Source organism: Diadema antillarum, unplaced genomic scaffold (genome assembly GCF_040938485.1).
Source record: "Diadema antillarum isolate AM-2024a unplaced genomic scaffold, OU_Dant_1.0 seq00000550_RagTag, whole genome shotgun sequence".
NCBI classification, from domain to species: Eukaryota; Metazoa; Echinodermata; class Echinoidea; order Diadematoida; family Diadematidae; genus Diadema; species Diadema antillarum.
Window position 1 is genome coordinate 3,409,349 of NW_027271495.1, and position 11,136 is coordinate 3,420,484.

Genomic DNA, 11,136 nt, shown 5'->3' on the forward strand with positions numbered 1-11,136 from the left:
TCAGTGATGATTGTTCGTTATAATGAAATTATCAATTCAAGGAACACATTAATGAATTAACCTATGCTAGGTTTCAGTGAGTGCTGCAAGATAGCTGCACAGAAAATCTTTCAAAAGAAAAATGGTCTGTTTTCTGATAACCTCAAAGACAGAATAGAAATGAGGATTTATTTTACTTTTTTTTTTTCTTATTGCACTTCAGCTGGACCAGAGTTGATTACAGCCTGGAGTTCAATTGATGTGATATTGTTGCAATTGCATTTGTTGAAAATACTGTGGAAACAAGTAGATATATCCCAAAAGCTAATCATCTATTGCAATTTTGAGGTTTTGAATGTTTCGTTGTATGGTGGTGTTGGTTTGTCCTGTGAAGGCATCTCATAGGATGCTTACATAAGAGAAGCATAATTACATGGCCACAGCTCCTGGCACCAAGCCTTTCAGTGAACATGATATTTGTTTATGCAGAATAAAGTGCCAATAAGGAATCTTCTTCCATGTTTTAATGTATTATTTGATGTATGATTTTGCAACAGCTTATTTTTGCCACCTGGTGTTAAAAATGATGCTATATTTTTTTGTTTGTTTTTAAAAGCTTCACATTATGCCAGGGTATTTGTTTCTTGCATAGATATCTATGAAATGTGATTATTCCAATATGTTCATGACAGAAGAATCAATGCAAGGTGTGATTGACTTCAAAAGTAATGCAGAGTCATCTTTTCCCCTGAAGGGAACAAAACAGTATTGAATAATAAAGTCATGTTTATGTTTATTCGTATCAACCTCTACTTCACTTGTTTGTTTTGATGTTTGTTGTTTATGTTTATTTATATGTCTGTGTTTGTGTTTGTGTTGGTGTTGGTGTTAGTGTGTGTCTGTAATGTTTATGATTACATAAAAAGCAAAATTATTGTAGAAATATAGATAGTAAACCATTTAGGTTGATAAATACTTGTGGAACGTATGAAATACTGTTTTGTGATCCCACAGGACCTATGTGTAGCTTTTTATTTACATGAACTGCATGCTCATCAGCTTTCATAATTGAAAGACCCTTGATCCAACCATCCATAGGTCATGTTCCCAAGTTATTGATGCTTTTAAATGAAGCAATGGCTGAATGTCAGTAATTTTATCCGATGTGATAAAATTAATGACTTTTAAATTATAAGCCAACTCTTTTTGCAAAGTAACAGATTGTTGATGAAGGGGATGGTAGTGATGTTATAGACGATTGTGAAGATTACATGAGTGATGGTAGAGATGATGGTGATGATGAGGATGATGAGGATAAGGAAGATGAGAATGAGGTTGATGAGGATGGGGAGGATGAGGATGATGGGGAGGATGAGGATGATGATGAGGAGGAGGAGGAGGAGGAGGATCGTACAAGTGATGTGAATGATGATGATATAGTTGATACCAATATGAGTACTGGGATGATTAGTTTGTTGTGATGATGACAAGTAGACCAGGAGGAAAGAGGAAAAACTGGTGTCTCTGATATTCCAATGTTGCATACTATCTAATGTCAGTATGGGGTCATGCTAGAAAGTTCAAAACTTTCCAGCACAAAGCAAGCAAAAGGTGTCTAACAATAAAGGCATTAGTGGCAGTCTAATCAACAGGAAATGATGCTTGGCCACACGCTCCAGCCGACAAAGGAATTTCTCATTACCTGGGCAAGAAGAAATAGAGGTGAGTAGTTCAAGAGTGGCTTTGGAAAGTTGGGTAAAGTTCACATGAAGTCCATTACAGCCATGGGTGGCGATGGGGTCTTTCTCCAAGAATACCAGGCACCTCTATCACACCAAGTTTTCAGGGTAGACATTGTGTAGTGATCTCTAGTAAACCACAATCAAACAAAAACTGCACCTTGTTTTCTTATGGTGCTTCTGAAGAGAATATTTGCAATTAAAAGAGTTTGTAATTAACAGATTTTCACAGGTATGGTATACTGGAGAGTAATATCCATTCTGTGTGTGTGTGTGTGTGTGTGTGTGTGTGTGTGTGTGTGTGTGTGTGTGTGTGAGTGTGTGTGTGTGTGTATGTGTGTGTGTGTGTTGTTGTTGTTGTTGTTAAGACAGAATAAACTCAGACAAGTTCGTATAATTTTGTTAGAGTAACACCACCTCGACCTATATGCCACAATAGTTTTATGCTGTACAGCTCTTCACATATAGCTGTTTGCATTCCCAAGGCTTTCATCCAAAAAGCCTCGGGCAATGAGCAAGTAGTTTAAATCTTATTGTGAAGGATTGGCGTTGCTAGTTGGCGTTGATGAGTTTGTACGTGCTCAGTCGTGCGAGAATTGATTGTGAATTTGACACCATTTTCCTTGGCACCATCTTCCTTGAGGCATTCCTGCTGGTTCAAGGAAATGTCAAATTACCCGTCTTTAAGTTCACACATTATGGTCATTAAAAGTGTCTCAACGCACTGACGTATTTTTATGTTCATTCCTTCTTAATGTATTTATTATTATTATTTGTCTTACTGCACACTTGAAAAGATTTGTTTTAATCTTTCGCGTGTGAAAAGACTAGAGTTTTAGAAAAGTCTTACATAATCATGACGGTACAGAAGTTCACTGGAAAGGATAACTGTACTATTGGTATAAATTAGCACAATCACTCTATATCTAACCATTGAGCGTTGCGATGAAATTCTTTATCTGTTTATTTACTCATGGAAGTTTTCATTGGTATGAGGAGGTGACATCTTCAGATTATGAATACAGAATCACCTTGGAATTAGAATTGCTGATGAAGATTTTACATCACAGCTCGGGCGTATATACACTGTAAAACAACACGATATAGATGCAACTTTATTTCTTTGTAAAAAAAAGTACAATGACACGGTTCACATAAAGAAAGGGTAATTTCTCTTTGTCTTTGAAGACTGTACCTAGCACATACCTACACATGCATTAAACTAGTAATTTCGATTTCTCATTAAATTAGATCACCATTTTTCTTGTAGATGAAAGAAACAACACAAAGGTGTAGGACGAATGTTATTGAATTTGAGTTATTTTGTTATAGAGCCTACTCAATTCAGCAAAAGATATACTTGCAGGGGCCGCGAAAAACTCGGGGAAATACGTAAACACACACACACACACACACACACACACACACACACACACACACACACACACACACACACACATCATGTTACTTTCGGAGGGTTCTTCCCGTCGAAGAAAGAGGGGGCGGCGGGGAATACCATTGACCCAAGGTGTGTGTGTGTGGGGGGGGGGGGGGGGGTGGATACCATTGACCCAACGACGAGTACTACCCTTATGAACTCCCCCCCCCCCCCCATACACACACGTACACATACTCAAAAACACTCGGCAGCCCTTTTATGTCGATCATATAGTTGTCAAGTATTGATCATTATCGTTACGATGATAATAATAGCAATAACTATAACAATAATCATTATGATGATTATCAATAGTATAATGCCATTATTATCACAGTTATCATTACCATCACCACAATGATGATGTGATGATATCATCATCATTTCATCAGCAGCAGCAGTAACGGAAGTAGTAGCAGACATTAGTAGTAGAAGTGGTAATAGGAGTGTAATGTTATACTGATTGGTGTTTTCAATTTGACTGTGTCGCTGTTTGGAAACGATTTAGAAAAAAAAAAAGTTAAAACAACGCAGAAAGGATGCAGTGAAGTCAATTGTCAGCGAAGAGTCATATTCCCCTCTTTGTTTTACCTTTCCGGTCTAACTGCTCCCCAGACGGTGATGCCACACGCTCTGACACCTCACTTGCAAGGATGCTTGGGAATGCATCTCATGCAAATAAGAACGGATGTCATTATCTCCTTAATCCTTGCAGCTTGCGACATTTATGACAGCTGTGGGCCTCCTTTTGCTATAAGAAAGACAGTATCATCTATTGCAAAGTCGTTTATTTGCCGTAAAGAAATAAAATATATTGTGAACAGATGCGATGAAGCAGTTTAGTCGAATCTGGCATCTGAAAGGCAGCAAAATTGACACAAGAATGCGTTGTTTATATTTTATTCTTATTATTATTGTTATTATTATTATTATCATTATTATTATTATTATTACTATTATTATTATTATTATTATTACCGCTCCTATACAGTGCATAATACCTTTGATAGGGTTTCTATATGCACTTTACAGAGAGAAAGAAAAATAAAAGGAAATGATAAGTAAAGAAACTAAAAGATACTGCATAAATCAGCGTTTAACAACCATTATGCTACTTTTTACATTGATTACTACCTACCGTTTATACAATGATGTCTTTAGGATTTTTTTCCGAATTGTTTTCAATGTGGGTGGTAACGGTTACGTTGATAAATAAGGTGTGTGAACAACATAGCCTAGAATGGAAGGATGTTGATGGGGTTAGTTGGACTTCAATCATACTCATATAGCCATTATCACTCTTCATTGTGTCGATTCCATCGATATGGGGAATAATGTCCGGTAAAACAATGACTCTTTATTTTTTTTCTCTTCTTTTCTTTTCTTTTCTTTTCTTTCCTTTTCTTTTCTTTTCTTTTCTTTTCTTTTCTTTTCTTTTCTCTTCTCTTTTCTTTTCTTTTCTCTTCTTTTCTTTTCTTTGTTCTTTTCTTTTCTTTTCATTTTTCGTTTTCTCTTGTGGGCAAGCATCTTGCACTGTTATTTGATTATTCCATCGATTTGGGGAATAATGTCCGGTAAAACAATGACTCTTGATTTCTTTTCTTTTCTTTCTTTTCTTTTTTTTTTCTTTTCTTTTTTCGTTTTCTGGTGGGCAGGCATCTTGCACTGTTATTTAGTTACAAACAAAGATAAAATATCCCTAAACAAAAGGGGGAAACAAGACAAAATATACCAAAAAAAAAACGAAATTAGAAGTGTGTATACTAGCCTATACAATTTTATGCGTACTTGTTTAGTTGAAAACAAAAATGTGTGCTGTCGCCATATTGAGGCGAAAAATGATAACACCCATGTATGACACACGCCACGTAAAAAAAAAAGTAAATAAATAAATTGATGATAATGATAATAATAAAGAAAAAATGTTCTGAATTCACAGACTGGATCATCTATATGGATACAACATTGATGCAGAAAGTTGAACTGCCAGTAAATTCTTTAATGTATCTTTATAACCCCTCACACACTTCAAACTTCCCAGGTCCCTTGGGGTGAGCGAGCAGTGACAATAGCACTCCGGCTTGGCATACCAGGTCCTGTAATGTATGACACCTCCATGAGGACTACGGATAGGGTAAAATGTTCTGCGGGGGTCTAGAGGAGCTAGCCAAAGCTTTGATGTTTCTTATGAAGCAGACACTTAGCAGACGGTAATCAGCCATGCTCCAACACCCTCCCTCGTGATAAACTCTATAGCGCAAATACTTCGAACTCGGCTACAGCTTTGGGTGTACATGACGTGATCAAAACAGGCTCATTACGCCATTTTTTTTTAATTTACTTTAGAAGTAAGGCTATGCTCGACTGTTTATGAGAAAAGAAAGTTCAACAAGAGATAGCAATACCCAGTTGTAGTTTAATGTAATCTTTCCGTAGCTTCAACTCACATCCACATATCACTCACTTCAGGTGGCTAAAAGAAAAGAGGGAAGAAAAAGGAGATCTACAGAAGAGAAATGCCAAAACATCCAGTGCATGCCGTTTTTGCTTTGTTTCATATTTGATGGATGTGGATATATATTTCGATCAATACCTTCTGTTTCCCCCCCCCCCCTCTCTCTCTCTCTCTTTCTTTTCTCTCTCGAAGAACTCGAGTCTCTTCAAGGAAGAAGACTAAGTGTAAGAATGGTGTGGAGAAAATCTGAATGCTATATAAGACTCTCGTGTAAGTGCATATTGCAAAATTTAGGCATAAAAGGCCACATTTCTTTTGACTGCTTCAGGGACGTCTCCCCGTTCCCTTATAACAATTCAAAACATTAAAATCAGCATGACGTTATTTCATCCCGAATGAATGATCTAAAAACTATGGCCACATTTGGCAGTGTATATAAAACTACAACTGAGTAATTCTATCGGGACACTCTAAGTTGATCGGCATCGATATGGAAACAGGTGGTCACCACCATGAAAAGGAACAATCCTCCAACCAACCACATGTAGTGTTGGTTATAGGTACTAGGTCCTACTAAAATGGCATAGGGCCTATTAGCAAGCTTTAAGCTAGAGCTGCGATGCAAACGCTAAGACGACGCCTATCAGGCCAAAAATGGTGTTCTGCTCATGCGCGGGACAGCTGTTTCCATTCAACCCGGGAGGCTGCGTCGTCTATTATAGCGTTTGCGTCGCAGATCTAAATCTCGCTAAAGCTCGGTATATTTTTTATACAATGTATAACTTGGGCTATTAACAACAATAACAACCACTCATTTTCAACGCACGCAAAGTAAACACACTGCGGCGTAAGTGGTCATTTAAACTGCGAAAGACGCAGCAAACATCACAGCAAATAGTACCAAGTGGGGAAAATAAAATTCTTGATTGCATCGCGGAAGGGGAGGTAAAGCTGCACTGCTTTTGTTCGCATCGTTTGTACATTATTCTATACCTGAATGGAGTGCATCCGCTCTAAGTTGAAGGTCGGAGTAATTCTGTGAATAATTCACAATCAAAATAGACAATCTCACTGGCATCCCCTCACAAGGACACGTAGGTGAAGGTTTTCAGCACTGCTTGTTTTTCTTCCCATCCCTCCTCCTTTTGGCTTGCGTCATGTTTGTGAGGATACAATTTTTTTCAGCATTCAATATAAACACAAAGACATTCAGTTAAATCAACACTCACTGATGTTGATGTGTTAGCTCACCAAAGCCAGCGACAAACACTAGGCCTAATGAATAGAATTTTCATCATCCTATCAGGCAGATTTGAAGCCCGCGGAATGTGCATCTCAACAGGAAAAACACAAACACAAACAAATATACATTAATGAGACACCTGACAAGTTACAGGCTTCCATCGGAAATCTTATACGCATTTCATGATTGTTTTAGAAACCGCACAAGGTTACTTTCACAGGTTGACAGCCGGCAGTCAGATTTACCTGGTAATTACATACTCAGCATCCCCAATATTTTATGTTTCTGTTGTTGATGTTGTTGTCATATGTTGACATCGTTGTGTTAGTTACTGTGGCGATCCCAAGCTGTATCATAATCAAAGCAGGGAGATTTATTGATTCCAGCTGTCCCTATATAAATGTGTCTACTACATTTTTCTCTTCATATCTTATTGATTTCAAAAACATAACAAAACAAAGTCACAGTAGGTATAATCGAACATAGGCTACTTAGGGTAAATGAATATAGGTAACCAAAAGTTTAATTAACTTCAAGTTGTTAAAACAGTATACTCATAATGATATGCATGACGTTACTAAACTGGTAGTCTACTACTAACATTTCTTTATTATTGGTCGACCTATCCGAAAAAGCAATACCTCAACAAAACGCTGAGAATGATGATCGCGTGTATACTGGCCTATAGTCATGATAATGGTTATAATGTGTGAATTTCATAGGTCAGTTACAATGATACGAGCAGGGAGTTTCCCATTTTTTTTTATTATGATGTATTTCGTAGAGATGCACTGTTCGTACCCTACTAGACGGTCAAATGAATTTCATTGATTTTTTTTATACTCCGCATGCAGTATTCCATCAGAGAACACATTTTGCTTATGCTAGACCGAGTTTTTCAAATCAAAATGATGATCTAAATGCACAAAGTCTTGCTGTATTTGAATAAAATTAAAGAAAGTGTTATTCGGTTCTTACTTACTGTTTGAATTATGTGCTGTTTTAATTAGCCTGTATTTGCATTATGCAATATTGGAGGGCCTTGAGGTTAATACAAGGAAATATTGGACGAGCTATGCACATAATATTGGACGAGTCGAAAACGAGTCCAATATTTTGCTTTGCGAGTCCAATATTTCCTTGTATTAACCGAAAATAGGACATCCAATATTATCATTATTATACAGAGGATTTTAGCCAAGAATATTTTCACTTACCCTTTCTGTCTCTGAGTGCTGTATGGTCTCCTACTGTACTTGATCCTGACATGGGGTATGGTACACTCTTCAGTGCAAGTTAATCCACTTCATTCCCAGATAAAACGGTGATCAATGTATTTCGATGTATACAATGTTAACTAATTAATATATGAAATTTGTTTGTGTAAACACAGAATTTTAGAAAAAAAAACCCCGATGTTTTAGTTAATTCGTGATTGACCAATCACAGACGTTTTTATTTCATATTTCGGGTTATCTCGTGTATTTCAACCAATCACGGTGCAGTTTATAAAAACTTTGGGGAATTCCCCTCTTGCCGTCCAATATTTTAATTATTGGTCGCCTCGGCAAAAAATATTGGTCGAGTTCAACAAACTTTCCAAGTGGGTCGGAGGTTATGAGGTGCGTCGACAAAATAACACTTGTATTTGGGCTCTATAAATCCTCTGTATGGATGATAATATATCATATTGTCTGTTGCTGTTGTCCAATGGCAGAGGGTAGTGTTCGGCAGTTGCTTTGTAGGTCTACGTCTTTTCTTCTCTCTCTCTCTCTAACTTCAACTTCCCAATGTCTCTCTGTTTTGTCCTGTCTACTTGTTTCCCGATCGATCATTAGTTGTGCGTGTGACTGATGTGGATGTGTGTGCTTCTATGTGTTCTGAGTTTTGAAGTGTATGATATCTAGAGATATTGCCATGACCCCGTCAGAATATCCATTAACAGGATTAACATGAATTAAATTCCATGACTTTCCATGACCATTTTAGCCAGAATTCCATGACCTTTCCATGACTTTTACACATTTTTTTAACACATTAAACTGAAAATTTGATCTCAATTCAAAGTGAAGCAAAGGGGATACATACACATCTCACACAAATAACAGATAAAATTGTATAATTCTTGCAATTCCATGACTTTCCATGACCTTTTGATGGAAATATCAGTTTTTCATGACTTTCAAGGGCTGGAAAAAGACTAGGCTAAATTCCATGACTTTCCAGGTTTTCCATGACCTGTATGAACCCTGATTAACCAATGCTCCGGTCACTCTTAAGGTTTTTCTTTTATATTGGTTTTATTTCTTCGTAGACTGGACCATGACAAGAAATAGTATAAATAATAATTATAACAACAACAATAATAATAATAATGATGATAATAACAATAATAATAATAATAATAATAATAATAATAATAATAATAATAATGATAATAACAATAATAATAATAATAATAATATTACACTGGCACTTGTATAGCGCATAATCAATTAAAAACTGCTCTACGCACTTTACATACATCAGCTCTCCAATATCGTTACATTACAATAAAAATAAATATGTCTTTAAGTTTCTCTTGAAAGATTCTGTTGATGTACATAGCCATAAATATGCTGGCAAACTGTTCCACAGTTTGGGGCCACAAAAATCAAAGCTAGCCTCTGCTCTTTTTGAAACAGCTCTTTGAATATGTAAAGTTGAAGTGTCTTCACTTACAGAGTGCATAAATTCTGTGAAAAAAAAGACATTTAAAATCTCACAAAACTCTCAATGCACTGTACATCAAATCTAGACTGAAGACACACACACACACATTTATTGTATAAATATTGGATAAATAAACTACATTACCAAGAGTGTTACATCAGGTGAATTAAGCAATTACAGTAAGAATACATGCACAATGTGCAAGTCGTGCGGTAGATAGGTTCAGAGCTATTAGCAAAGATTTCTATCATGAATCAAAGAACCTGAATCAGAAATCTCAAAAGTAATCATGCTCAGATTTTGGACAAAGAGCATTGTGGATATTTTATATACTAAGAGAAGTATGATATATAACCAGATACAGTGGTAGGAATCTATTAGCATTGTACAATGTCTTGAAATGTTAACGTGGTCTACTGTCTATAACAGTGTTTCTCTTTGTTTCATCGTGTTTCATTAAAGCTGGTTCCCATCATCGTGTTGTCTCATTCAATCCTCTGTAAACCACAATAGATGATACTCTCTATTATCTATGAATACCTGACTAAATCAGGACCTCACATGTGGGCATTACATATCAGCCTGGATGAAATAATTTTGCTACGCAAAATGGTTAACCATAATTTCCTCATTGATAGTGATGTTGTGATTATTTGTTTGTTTGTTTGTCTGATTCTCTGGATTCTCTTTTTGATAGTAAAGTGGACAAGCTGTATAAATCTTGCATTTCTTTTCAAAGGGATAAATTGATTATTGTACACAAACACACACACACACACAAACACACACACACACACACACACACGCACACATACACACAAAGAAACATAGCTCACAGAGTTTTCCTTGCACTGTTCACTGAACTGTTGTACGGATTTTGTATATCAAAGTATATGTGTGCCTGTTTTATTGTAACTGCATTTTTGTTTGAAATGAAATGAAATGAAATGTAATGAAATGAAATGAAGTAAAATGAAATGAAATATGTGAAATAAAATGAAATGATATATGGAATGAAATGAAATAAACTGAAATAAGTGGAATTATATAAAATGAAATGAAATGAAACGGAATGAAGAGACCTACAATGAGACAGATGCAGCGCCGTGCACAGAGGCCAGTTTGACAAAGTGTTATATCATTCATTGCAGTTTGCACACTATATTGCCATCCTGATGTCATCGGGAGGACAGCAGTTCATACAGCCTGCATCGTGGGTTATCAAAGTGTTAGATAAGAAGCAGGTCACAGTCGGTGATAGGTGATGGAGGCTCACTTGTTTCACGAACTTTTTAATTTGACAGTCTCAGTTGATTGCTGCAAAGATTTCAGAGATATCCCCCCCCCCCCCAGCAAACAAAAGAAATATCACTGTTAAAGTTCAACTATATTACACATTTCTTTTTTTACTTTATTTATTGACAAGGGAATGTATTATATTCTATGTGTTCATGAGTTTGTAAACTTATCTATAGATGCATCAAAGTGGGATTTTATGTGATGAATTGTCATCTTAATTTGGAGGGGAAGTCAAGAGTATTGGTTCTTATATTTCAAGGATTGGTACTTA